Here is a 13,685-nt window from a genome sequence, read left to right as displayed (position 1 = left end):
GGCACAGTATTAAAATAAGCAACTTTAATTACTTGGCGTTTCTAGCACATTTATGGTCTATGGCCATTTAATGAAGTTTACTTGTTACTTTAGGCTTCAGCCTCCCTGGTTAGATCAGAAGACTTCAGATTTATTTGAATTGAAGAGTACTTCTTATTTGACAAAGGAACATCTATTTTGTTTTAATTGATTGAATGATGTATTTTCAGTGGCAGATATTTAACAACTCCTCCAAAGACTTGTAACATTGCTAATATTGTACTTGAATAAGTTATTTAATTTATCTGGGCATCGGTTTTATCATCTGCCAAATGAGTTAACTGGACTTGTGTGATCTCTAGCTACTTTCAGCTCTAAAATTGTATGATCTCATTTTTCAGTTCAATTCAAGAAATTTTAATGGAACACTTAAATAATGTAAACCAATATGGTAGAATCTAGATGGATACAGAGGTAAATAACATGATCTTTTTATGTAAGTAGCTTATAATTTGATTCATTCAAGGTTGAGATGTCTATTTCCCAACACATCCTAGCTCCTTATGTTTGGGATGTCATTTATGAACGAGGGTATATAATTTATTCCCAAAGGGGTGCAAATTTAGTCATCTGTCAATGTTTCTCATATCTAGACTTGAACCCAAAAAAGGGTCTGAACTATCATGTTAATAACATTGTGCATTTGTATCCCACCTTCACTTCAAAGAATTTAGAGCATTTCAGAACTATTATCACATTCAACCCTAAAGAAGCCCAATGCATGTAGAAAAGGATAAATACAGTTATTCCCATTTTTGTGATTAGAAACTGGACCCTAGCTTTCCTGGAGTTCTCTACTGAGCCAGTGAGTGAGAACACATGATAATCTAGGTGCTGTCATCCAGGGCTGCACAGCCAACTTCCCTTGGGTGCGAAAGTTTCTTTTGGCAAGTTCTATAGGCCCCCACTGCTAAATTGTCTTCCACACTGGATCCTTCCTTATTCCCTGTTCAAACAGCAGCTTAGCCATTGATGATTTCAGTTGTATCAACAGAGGGAAAAAAGGTTTAGGGGAAGAATGGTGTGTGTGCAGCAACACTTGTGACAAGCAAGCAGTGATACCATGATATAATGTTTCAGTGTTGGGGATACATTAAAATTAGAAGTGAAAAGGGGGCGCCTGCGTTGCTCAGTCGGTTAAGTGTCTGCCTTAGGCTCAGGTCATGATCTCAAGGTCCTCAGGTCATGATGCCAGGGTCCTGGGATCAGCCCTGCATTGGGCTCCCTGCTCAGCGGGGAGTCTGCTTCTCTCTCTCCCCCTACCCCTGCCCCCCTGCTGGTGCTCTCTCTCTCTCTCTCTCTCAAATAAATAAATAAAATCTTTAAAAAAAATAAAATTCGTAGTGAAAAGAAGTTGGGGACTCCTTCATCAATCTAATCAAACTACGGAGGCCCAGCAGCCATAAAGAAACCTGCACTTACGCTGGGTGAGAACATCATTCTAAACATGTCACCCTGAAAACTTTGCCTCTAGTCTTGGTATCACTAGGATTTTCTTAGCCTGCTTTCAAGAGGAGTCAGGAACATAAGAAATTTCCTTTTTTTTTTTTTTTTACAAATCTTGCTAGATTATATTTCTTTCTTCACCTAAATCTTCCTAGGTAGTAAAAAAGTCATATCTGTGTTTCGTCTCATGGTTTCCTTAGTAAAAAAATTTGCATCTGAGGCCTAGGAAAATGTTTGGCCTTCACAATTGAATGTTTAAACAGGTGCACACCGCACTGGGCTGGCTGAGGATAGGTAGTCTCCTCCTTCTGGAAACCCTGACGTTAAGAGAATGATTCTTGTGTGGGCTTTTACAAGTGCTTGTAAAGGAAAGTTCAGGTAATTCTTAAATCTTATTACCTGGTTACTAACCAACTTGCCTCCCCCCACTTCTGCGTTCTCATGAAGAAATTGATTTAATAGATTCAAGATACTATTAAATACATTTTGCATTAATATTATATGTCCTCTTTGAATCCAAGTGGCAATACAATAGAATTTCATTTTATAAATAACACCTTTCAAGCTAACACCACAGGGCACAGTACAAAAGAATCAAAATAGAACACAAATGCTGTAATCAAATGCAGACCCCAGGAAGGCTGATTAAAAAGGCATGTTGCTAGTGAGAGCAGGCGACAGGGTAAGTATAGTGGGTCAGAGCAGAAAAGCCTGCTGAACAGAAGGGCAAACTAAAATAAAACAGACTCGCCTGCCTGACTCACATGGACTTCCGGCTCTCCTTTGTCATCATCCCCCCCTTTGGACTCAGGAATCACAAGGGAGAGGTGTGTGTATGTGTTTGTTGGGGAGGTGGGGATCAAACGTATGTCAGGTCATTAGGTTTATCCTCAGTCCTTACACACAACCCAAAGGAGGGGCATCCGAGAGACGACTGTTCGCAGCTATCCAGGAGGCTGCCAGTGATTGTGACACAGCCTGACTGGGCTTGCTTTGCTCCATGAACCACTGGTTTTCAGAGAACACAACTGTGAGGAAGCAAGCGGGTCCTGCCCATAACGTCGAGCACAGACAGTACTACTTCTGGCCAGGCATGGGGGGAAATGGGTAAACGAGTGAGACGCATGCTTTGTGGCCTTCGCCTGCCGACAGTCTCCTCTCCACAGGACTCTCTTCTCCCCAGAACTGCTTTCTGTGCCTCCGGCCTCTCACCAGCACAACCTTTCCTAATGTCAAAAGTTTGTGTTTTAAAACCCTACCTCTAATTAGAGAATAAAAGGTTCAGGCCTCTTTTTATTTTTTTATTATTATTTTTTAAAGATTTATTTATTTATTTGAGAGAGAGAGCAAGTGTGAGAATGGGGGTGGGGGGGAGGGGCCGAGGGAGAGGGAGACTCCCCGCTGAGCAGGGAGCCTGATGCACAGCTCCATCCCAGGACCCTGAGATCATGACCTGAGCTGAGACCAGGAATCAAACACTTAACCAACTGAGCTCCCCCAGGTGCCCCCAGGCCTCTTTTTAAAGGAATTTAAGAATTAGGTGAAACAGGGTTGGTATTTCGGCAAGATACCTCCTTATCTATATGTAAAACCAGTTCTAAGAGTGATCACTGTATACCTTGAGGAATGCACCAAATTGGTCATTTCCTGATGCTTCTCTATTTGATATTAAAGATGTAACAATATAAGACAGGAACCATAGGAAAAATTTCCTCCTAAATATATGATACATATTTCTTAAAAATAGCAACCTATACTTAACAGCCTCCCAAAAAAATGAGTCAACAGCAAATATGGATTCTGGAGTCAATAAAAAGGAAAGGAAAAAAAAGTAAAAATGATAATTGAGATAATTTTTACCTCTCTTGAAGCTGTGGGTTGTGTGTAATGACTCTCTGATTATCTATTTAGTTGAAATTCTGGACTGGGATCACTGATGCATAAATTTAGGTCAATAGTTTAGTATTTCTGTACATCTTTTTCTTAATCTGTAAATTATAAACAATTAAAATACACGTGGGCAGCACTTGAGGAAAAAGATTATTATACAGATACTAACATTGCTACTTTTTTTTAAAAGATTTTATTTATTTGAGATAGAGTAGGAGTGGTGGGGGGAGGGGCAGAGAGAGAGAGAGGGAGAAGCAGACTCCTGGAGGAGCAGGGAGCCCGACTCGGGGCTCAATCCTAGGACTCTGGGATCATGACCTGAGCCGAAGGCAGACGCTTAACTGACTGAGCCATCCAGGCACCCCGAGTATTGCTACTCTTAATAGAATCTTATTTTCCTTAATTCTGACAGTATTTATTTAGCTATGCAGAGTCAATTTATTAGTAAAGGTGAACAGTATTGTAGTAAGTTGAGAACATTGGATTATAATCAGCAAAGTGAGTATTTTTATAAAATATGTGAGCAAATAATGATAACTTTGAGTTATCAACCCATTACCTCTCCAGTCCAAATTTACCCTTCCTTACGTTCTCTACAAAAATGTATCTGAGTCCTTTAAATATGTTTCTTTTCCAAGCTGGTGTGAGTGTACTTTGTTAGTAGGGGGTTCGGAGAGACATTATAGGAAGAAGAGCTTTTCCTTGCTGGTTCCTGGGTATTCCTTTGGCAGATTCCAGCAGCATGCATAGCTTCTCCAGGGCCTGGCTCCTGCAGCACACACAGCTGCTTTGGTGTCCAGCAGCTGAAGAACATGTAGCTTCTCCAGGGCCCAGCGACCAGCAGCCTCCCCCAGCACCCACCACACATGTATGCACGCACATGCACACATACATGCGTGCGCACACACACACATATTGGGTGGTTTGTGTAGTAGAGCGCCTCCAATGAGACACCTCCCTGTGAACAGCTTCCCTACTCCCTAGAGTGCAGATTTCCAGCAAGATCTGCTAATGCAGCTCTCTAGCAATTTCCCTGCTGTTCATTCATCAGTATCTGTGCCTGGTCCACCAAGATCTGGATCCCACTCCAGGGCTGGAGGGAACTCTTCCTTGGGCACTGTATCTCAGCCCTACAAGTAATATTTGCTATTCTTATATAATTTAGAATTCTCTTTACTTCTTACTAGCTACTCCCTCATTACTGCAATCCGCTGTTATAGTTAATAATTCTTTATATTAAACTTTTCCTATTCAAATTGCTGTGTGGTTTCTCTCTCCTAATGGACCCTGTCTAATACATACCCAAAGAATATTAGAATAATCTGTATTCTTTAGGAGTATGGAAAAGTAAATACGATAAGCCATCTCTTTGTGGAATGGATTAGCATTGGTACAAGGCACCTTATCTAGGCCTGGCTATTAGATGAACAAAAACTTTTGAGAGGGTGCCTGGGTGGCTGAGTTGGCCTGGGATTGAGCCCTGCATCAGGCTCCCTGCTCCGTGGGGAGCCTGCTTCTCCCTCTCTCTCTGCCACTCCCCCTGCTTGTGCACTCTCTCTCTAATAAATAAATAAATAAATAAATAAATAAAATCTTAAAAAAAACTTTTGAGAATCTGATGCTAGATTGAAAGATGATATAATATGATGTTATGTACTATTTTTAACTACATATTGTTTTAAGGACCATTTTTAAAATATTTTACTTGATTTCACTGAGAATTTCTTATATGTGAACTGTAATAAAGCAAACCACAAAGGTCTAGACTCAAAAGTAATTTGTTGACCTTGAAAAGATGTTGCAAAATAACACTATGATGTAAATTGGTAGATTATTAATGCTAGGATAATAATGATACCCATCACTTCCTGAGGACTCAGAAAGTCCTTAGCACTTTACATTAATTTGTTGAATCCCCATAGCAATAAAGGTGGATACTATTATAACCCCCGTTTTACCAGTGGGAAAACAAAGGCTTGGATAGGTTAAGGAACTGGCCTAACATGCTATGTGTGATAAGTTTCAGAGCCAGAATTTGAACCTAGATTTTCCTGTGAACCTGGTTCTTAACCACTGCCCTCTGCTTCTAGAACACTACCACTGAAGCCGATAGCAAGTTACCTGGGAGAACAAACACAAAATCTTGTTTTTGTTGTTTTCATAAATATCCAGGAAAATAATAACAACAACAACTCTGAAGTATCCCTAGAATGTCCACCACACCCTGCCCTGAGCTATTTCTGAGACAGGCAATCTTGTCCCCAACAAGATATGGACAAAACTGGACAGACACTGGTGACCCAGTCCCCAGAACCAAAGTGTTAACATGTATCCAAAACCTAGCAGCCCTCATTCTGAGCCGAAGTGAAGGCAGATGAAATATTAACAGCAGTTCTAGCAGCACGAAATGAAATATGAGATCCTGTATCAGAAATTATTAGTAACCTGTTAAAAGAAATGCTGAAAAATGGCAGTTACCAAATTAAAACTGGGAAACAGAGCCCAAATGGGAAATTTCGGAAAGTTTGGAGGAAAATAAATGACAGATTGTCCTCTTGGCTCTTATTACTATGCCATCCTAAATCCTACTTGGCAATACGTGGTGGAGGTAGAATAAGAACTGCATCACTGAGATTGATTAGTAGAGTAGCTGGAACTTGGTAGCATTTAGTGTTATCGAAACTGAAGGGTCTGGGGACTCTTATTATGAAAGGCTTCCTCTCGTTTGTGAATTGGCCCCTTTGCTCCACTTTTGGATGGCTGGCTTCCTCCATGCCGAGCTACACTGAATGCTCTACATGGGAAAGCTATTCTCCTTAAACGCCTTCACATTTAAAGCATCTATCTAGTTAGGTTCGTGTTTCTGACTCCAAATAGCTAGCATCAAAAAAGGGAGAGAAAGAGAGAGAGAGGTTACAAATACCAAATACCGGGTAGTAAATGAAGGAGCTATTTTTCCATCAGTAACTGAGAGCAGAGAAAGGACTATAAGCAGAGTGGTTGAGCAGTTGATGCCAGAGAGAAAAAGGAAATGAGCTATAGGACCATAGAATCTTAGTGTTGGCAGAGATTATGGAGTTCATGTGGTCCTACCCTATCATTTTTCAATGAAGAGACTGAGACATGGGGAGTTAAGGGACTTGACTTGCCCCAAACACATAGTTGTTTACTGACAGTCAGGCCAAAAACATTTCCCAGTTCCCAGTCTGGAACTCTGCAGTTCAGCGTGCTATTGCCATCCTCTACCGAAAATTAACACTAACCCAGCCTGGAACAGAGAAGAATTCAGCATCTGTGGGGAACAAGAAACATGATGAATTTTGAGATGGAAATCAGTCTGGGAAAAAGAGAGGGGAAATGGATGATCCTGCTTGGTTGTGACTCATTGGCCAAGCTTGTGCAAGACAGTTTGTGTCCGTTTACTCCCCCGTGCCTTCCCACGAAAAATAATAAAACCTTCGGTTGTAGTCCCCCAGGGTTTATATTTATGCATTCAGATTTGATTTGCTTGGCAAACTCTCCTGCATGCAGGTTATCTCCAGGTATGGATTGGTGGCATTGCTATTGATTCCTGTGATTTACAGGAGCCTAACTTTCCTTCTCTAGCAGTGAAATATGTTCCAGAGTCTTCTCTGTAGGACACTCCTAACTGAAGATCAGATGTAGGTTCAAGATATAAGAATTATCTTCTATTAACCCTTGTATTCTGTTAACCTCATGGAGAACTTAGGCAATATAGGGGCCTTTTAATCAGGCTTATGAGTTAGGTGAGATACAGATCTAGAATTTGGAAGCACAGATTAATTTAAAGCAAAAGAGTAGCAAAGAAGATACAATAAAAAACGTCTCAATAGGATTCCCTGTGAAATAGCAGTACAGGTCTTTTAAACCAAATATTTTTCAGAATAGAGCAACCGGAAATGAGAGAATCAGACAGTATGATGAAAACTACAGATGGAATGCTTTGCATGAAAAGTGATTATAGACAAGAGAGGGCTCAGCAGTGGGTAGGCGTGGAGTTGGGAAGGAGGGGGTAACTGAAATAAGAGAAGATAATGCTTGACCAGGTCTAGTAAAATATTCTCTGCCACAACCACTGTTCCATGAAGAGATTGAGCCAAGAGGCCTGAATAAACTAACCTTAAGTTCAGAGTTGCCATTATTGTGGGAGGCATCAGGGAGAGCACATCCGGATTTGTGTTACACAGTAATCACTGCTGGGTGTCAGCATTCATCAGCCAGATGGTCAGACCCACAATTAATCAATTAGGCTGGGATGATCAACTGGACTAAGTTTCCCCTTTGGTAAAAAACCCTCATCATGCGGTCAAGGCCAATAGCACTTTTATCCTGTTGCTTTTGGAGGACCTTCTAAAAATCCCTCTTTTCTTTTTTAGGCTCCTAGTTACTGGACACTGTTAAGCTTCAAGCTGGTTTGACAGTATAGATACCCCAAATTGGGACTTTAACATAATAGATTCTCAGCATGCTCTGTGTTCAAGAATAATGTTTAACACACCCAGACAGAAATGAGCTTTTTAAAGCAGCGTTCTCTGAGGAGTGTTACCCAACTCATTTTACTGGATGGAGCCTTCATATGGGTTCCATTCAATCCAGGGGAACAACACTGGAAATGACTCTTTCAGTGGGCACTTATGAAAATATGATAATCAAATAAAAACAATAGCAGTTTATTGAGTGCTCACCATGTGACAGACACTGCTATGATAAGGACTGACAAACACTGATTCAGGCCTTATAAATAATTCAACAAGGGGATAATATTCCATTTCAAAGACAAGAAAATCGAGGCTAGAAAGTTCATCTGCCCAAGGCTGAGCATTTATTTAATAAAGATGTGTTGAAATAATTTAGTACACTCCAGAATGAAAACTAAATAAAATTTACTCTCCATTTTCTTACACATCGTACGTATGTATGCATCTCTAAGAGATAACAATTAGGAATGTATAGTGGGTCCTTATTATTCCTTGTCAAAGAACTTTAAAGAAATCTTTTACTAGTGTTGCCCAGCTCTGCAGATCTTATTCTCTTTTCATGCCATTCTTGCTGCACACCATCTGACTTGAGATTGCTTTCTTCCTTATTATGAGGTCATCACTATTATTTACTGATAATTCTCGGTCACCACCTCAAGCTCCTTATCCAGATATGGTTCCTCTAAGGTTGTTTCAGATACTAAGATTTTTTCCTTATCCGTTGGCTCATAGGGCAACTTGCCTCCTCCCAAACAAAATGTCTATTACTGACTGATTTTTTTTTTTTATGTTGAACCTTGTTTTTCCCTCTGATATTTTATTTTCCCTCTCCTCTTGCTGTATTACGGCAACACTGGGAGAGATGTTGGAAAGTCCTGTTGGTGGGAAGTCTCTATTTCTGACAGACATCTATGCTGACCCCATTGAGTAGAAGTACGGACACCATGTCATATGTCCTCTGCGTTTGTCACTGAACTTGGCCCTCTCTTTTCTCTCAGCTCTTCTCTACTCCCCACCCAAGCTTGACTTAAGGAGTACTTCTCTGTAGCCATTTGTGACCAGTATTTTACAGGTTATACAAAGACACTATGGACTCAAATGTACGTCTTTGAATTATCTATAATTACATTCTTTTATGGAGTAGGAGGCTTCTTGTTATTTAACGGCAGGGCTTTGCTTTTATTTGTTTGTTTTGCTACTTACTAAATTGGGAAAGCAATACCAAAATGCCAGGATAGTATATAGGTAACCACTGTTTCTTAAATCAAGTGCAGGAGCACATGGAAAAAAAAAAAAAGGTATTCCAGAAATCTTAACGAACCTCTCTTCTTCTCCAGGGCTCTGGCAGTGCCCTTTTTTCCTGCCCATGGTACTCTGATTTGTTCTTGTTATGTTTGGTAGGCAGCTGTTGGAAGTTTTTCCCTGGCTGCTCCTTTTTCTGCAATCCTACAGTCTTCACCCCCGAGCTGAGGAGGCTCTTTCATTTTGACCTGCAGTATCTCCGTGTATTGCAGAGCCGAGCCCTGCCATCTAGACTGCCTTTCTGCTTCATTTTGCTCCTGACCTAAACCCCCCCTGCTATTCCAGGCCTGGCCTCTCATGACCAGAGACTGCTGACTCATCCTGGCCTGTGCCAAGCTGTGCAGTCGCTTAGCGATGTGGACAGGAGTCGAAGGACTAGAATGAGATCACTGAACTCATTTCACTTGTTGCTTACGGTACAGTCCAGCATGAGCTGGAAATGTAGGAACCTCAGCCTCCCGAGCAGAAAGAGTAAGTAGATTACACACACTGCATCACCAAGTCCTCAACAAGCAGTGGTCGGGCGGTGGGTGGGGGCCGGCTTTCTCATGGCCGTGGCCAGGGCATTCCGGTTCATCAGGAGTGTTCCTTTGTCCTCTCTTCTTCCTCTCCTCCACAGTCGTACCCTCCCCCGCTTCCCTGAACTTCCCTTCTGAAAATGTCCGGATGGCACAGCAATGATCTGGGCAGAAATGAAATTTTGCTAATAAGCAGGCTCTGCAAGAAATCCTGGAACAGTGACACTGTTGAAACTGCTTCGTTTAGTTTGTCTACTGGGAACTCACATGAACTTCCCAACAGAATTCAAGGGGATGAAAAAATCATTTTTGGCGTTTTTTTTTTTTTTTTTTCTTCTTGATTCTCTTTTTCTTTCTGTTTTGAGGGAGGTAGTTTCAGGAGACATGGCTGCATTCTGGTGTGGTGTAAAGTTTTCCGTCGGGAGACAATAATGTACATTCCTCTGGCAGGACGGGATGGGGTTTTTTTGTTTCTCTTGCTGTTGTTTATTTATAAGACATTTCCTCTCAGTTAGTGGAAGTTAGATCGTAAGAGGCTCCAGTGATTTTCCTTCCACCTCCCCTCCCTAATTTCTGTGCTTCAGCACTCTGGAACACTGTGAACTCGACAAACTAATCAGAGCAGGGAGCTTAGCAGCCAGGCCTGGACACTCTCAAGAGACTGTGCTGATTCTCAGTCGACACTCCTTGGATCAGGAACCACAGTCCTGGTGAGTGGTGAGGTTCCAGAATTTGATGTGTCAAGGATTCTATTCTTGGTGTCTCTGAGGCAGTCAGGAAATAAAGGGTGTTTAAAAAAAAATACAATTTTTTTTAAAACGCTACCAAACAATCCAACGGAATGATGAAGATTTTCATGTGCACAGCTGAGAGCACTCTATAGACAATGGCAGAGCCTTGAGTCCGTTCTCAGGAGGACCTGCAGGCATAGGCTTCATGCTGCCACCGATGGATGTCAGCCTTGACATGCCTAGCAAACATGCTTGTGGGAGGAGGAAGGTAGGTGAGTGTGTGAGGGCAGGGAGGTAGCTTTTGGGGTGGTAAGAGGGGGAAATGAAAGTGGGACTCATCGTTCATTTGGAGTTTCTCTCTACCAACTTCACGCATCTCTATTCTGGACATTTACATTCTGCTCAGAATACTTACATCCCCAGCTAAGCAGGAAAGAAAAGTAGATGCATAGCAAAGGAATATTGTTAATACTGTTCTTCTAAAGATCGCTTTGCTAAGAACTGGTTGCTTTTAAATGTGAGGGAACCTCCCCTAACCCGACCTTTGGAAAAAATTATTTGTCACACCCTCTTCTTTATTCTTCTGCATTCAGGGTATCGGATAGAAGAATGCAGTGAGAATCCTTATTTGGTTCCAGGGAAATTTATCATCCTGACATAGGAAAACTAGATGACTGTCCTCACAGTATTAAACCCAAATATAGTATTGTCCTCAATATAAGGGACTCTGATTGAGTGTGCTCTGGGAAGTTGTCGAAGGAATGGAATGGGGGTGGTTGCATCCTGTTTGATATGAGACTAGCAGAGGAGTCAACAGACGAGCTTTCAGAGCCAATGTGTGCCTTCCGTGTCCTTACTGATAACTCACACTCTCCCCGGAAGTGGAATTTCAGCTGGAATGTGTATTTGCCCTTTGCCATCAGGCACCTACTTAACTGCTCTTTCAAAGGTATTTGATCTTACCGTGTTTTCTTGTCTCCCTTCCAGTTTCAAGAATCTGGCGTATTCCAAAATATTAAAAGTGGAAAAAACAAAAAACAAACAAACAAAAAAACATGGTGGCCATAAAAGCATTTGAGTGTGTGGCAGCATCTGAAGTAAATTGCTCTTTGGAAAGAGGGAGGAGTCTTTGATGTCCCCAATATGGTTCTCATAGGCTAAAACTTCCAAGAACCACAACCCAGCCTAAGGGGCACTTACTCGATGTTCTTAAATATTTGGAAAGAAATGCTATTTTATTGTTTTAGTTGTCCTTGCTGTTAACACATTGCCAGGAGATTCCTCCTAAAAGTCGAAAATGCTTTAGCAATAGTTGATTTTACATTGAACCAGATGTGTATTGTGTGTGCCTGTTGTATGCACTCTTGTCCAAGCTAGTGTAGTCATCCAACATGTTACATTGGTACTTAGCTTTGGAATTTTGTTTGCTACTCTGGACGATTCAAATGCTTAACTCACGCATGCTCATACATCCCAAGTTCTCTGCAGAGACTTACCCCTGCTACAGCCTCATCAAGGTCTTTCATGACCTCTAGAACAGTTTCAGGTTCACATCACGATACCTATCATTTGTGAGGCACCTCAAATTCCTTACCTGTCATCGTGATAGGAAGCGGTCTCCACGTTTTATTAGGATGAGTATGATAAACATTTTACATAACGGTAAAGTTTGCCTATTTCAGTTAGACATGCTAGTTATGGCCATACTATTTGTATGTTATAATGTCTCTTGGGGATTTTCCATTAGTCTCTTGTTTTCTAAAGAAAGAGGTTGAATAGGAAGATGGTGTTAAAGTTTTTAAAATATGGTATAAAAAAATGTAACTAGCTTTTAGCCCATTACCACCAAGGCCTACGTAGGAGGTTGTGCTTCACTCAGTTAACACTCAGGCTGTAGACTCCCAGGAGAATTATCTGTAAGTCTCTGGTAAGGATGTCTATTAGGACTACACCAAAGGCAGGCTGGATCTCCAACATTTTGAAAACATTTTGATGTTGAAATCTCCTACATCTAATATATAAAAATTTCTGAGCATCTTTAAGCAGAGAATAGGTAAACATGAGTATCTAAGAGTGTATCCCAAGAGATGACATTTTAAAAATATAACCTGCCAGGGAGATTTTCCTTATTATTGGCAAGATCTGGAGGTCCACATGGCTGTGGAAGAATTCAACTCCTAAGTTGGAGTATATAAGTCCATATATGATCAGTACATCCCTGAAAGGCAAGATAATGATGTGTTTCTTTCTGCTTAAATTGTTTTATTAATACCTGATTTTTTCAATGCCTGTTTATAAACCTTAATAGTGTACTATCAGTATTTCAGGTTTTCAGTGCTCATCTCAAAAAATTATAATGTCATTTCAGAGGATGCATGCTATAGAATGAATATTTTCCTGCGTGTACATTTTAGCTGTAAGTGCTTCCTGCATGTTACATTCATTTAATTAGGCAGTCACAATTAGACAAAGATGACATCGCTAAATAACAGAATTATGATTACACCAATAAGAAATTATTCTTTCTTATTTATATAAAAATGCTTTTTGATATTTATGATTCCTTTAAAAAGGTACGTATTTTCAAAAGTTAAAAAGAAGGGGTTGATTTATTGTATCATGTGTCTGTGTACATATGTTAGCTTATAAGTGCATATATACTTACATAATGACAAAGCTATACTCAACTATTGAAAATATGACCAACTACTAGGTAGGCTTACTTGCCTTTAAATTCAATCAGACGTTTTGCAAATTGACCTTAAGTGAAATGTAGTTGACATTTTATCACATTGACAACACAGAAATTTTGTACAAATATTTATGAACAGTATCTACAAAAGGTGAGATTTGGTTAGCCAATAAGATTAGTGATTATCCTTCATCAAATATACATGTTAGATTATAAACCTAAATTCTATTATGCACAATCTCAAAATAATAATTGCTGTATGTATAGAGTAGTTAAAATTAAGTAGAAAGAAATTAAATTGCTATTAATTATCTTAAAATTGAGGCTGTATTTAATGAATTCGCTTTATTTTGTAAGAATGAATTTATATACAAATGTCCCAATTTATTCCAGTTTCTCAGTTACTTAGCTGTACGCTAAATACTTTGATGCTGTATTTACGTATCAGCATCGGCAACTATAATTTTCCAGACACCTTTTCAAGACACCCAGCCATATCACTTCCTTGCCGAGTCACACTTGTTTCTCTGAAGCTGTTTATGATAACCCAAACTAAAAGTTAATTTCC

General features: G+C 40.3%; 1 protein-coding gene and 1 long non-coding RNA gene across 24 annotated transcripts in view; one reads left to right on the top strand and one right to left on the bottom strand.

Annotated features, from left to right (window-relative positions):
- Window positions 1-13,685, top strand: part of ZBTB20 (zinc finger and BTB domain containing 20) — an 800,060-nt gene that overhangs the window by 485,935 nt on the left and 300,440 nt on the right. For 3 of the 23 annotated variants that reach the window (XM_036107130.2, XM_078066378.1, XM_036107126.2), the window contains exon 1: window positions 10,041-10,404. The exons of 18 other annotated variants lie outside the window; for them this stretch is intronic. The gene's annotated coding sequence lies outside the window, so the exon portion shown is untranslated. Of the gene's footprint in view, window positions 1-9,527; window positions 9,648-10,040; window positions 10,405-13,685 lie in introns of those variants that run through there. 2 more of the 23 variants (XM_036107129.2, XM_036107123.2) reach the window with 2 other exon arrangements.
- Window positions 6,503-9,399, bottom strand: LOC144380931 (uncharacterized). The gene is made up of 2 exons (XR_013445285.1): window positions 9,196-9,399; window positions 6,503-6,667 (listed from the first exon to the last, which is right to left on the bottom strand). It is a non-coding gene; the product is annotated as an uncharacterized LOC144380931 (long non-coding RNA).

The sequence above is a fragment of the Halichoerus grypus genome, chromosome 1 (assembly GCF_964656455.1).
Source record: "Halichoerus grypus chromosome 1, mHalGry1.hap1.1, whole genome shotgun sequence".
In the NCBI taxonomy this organism is placed as follows: domain Eukaryota; kingdom Metazoa; phylum Chordata; class Mammalia; order Carnivora; family Phocidae; genus Halichoerus; species Halichoerus grypus.
The sequence above is the reverse complement of the archived record's forward strand: the minus strand, read 5'-3'. Positions and strand labels throughout refer to the sequence as shown.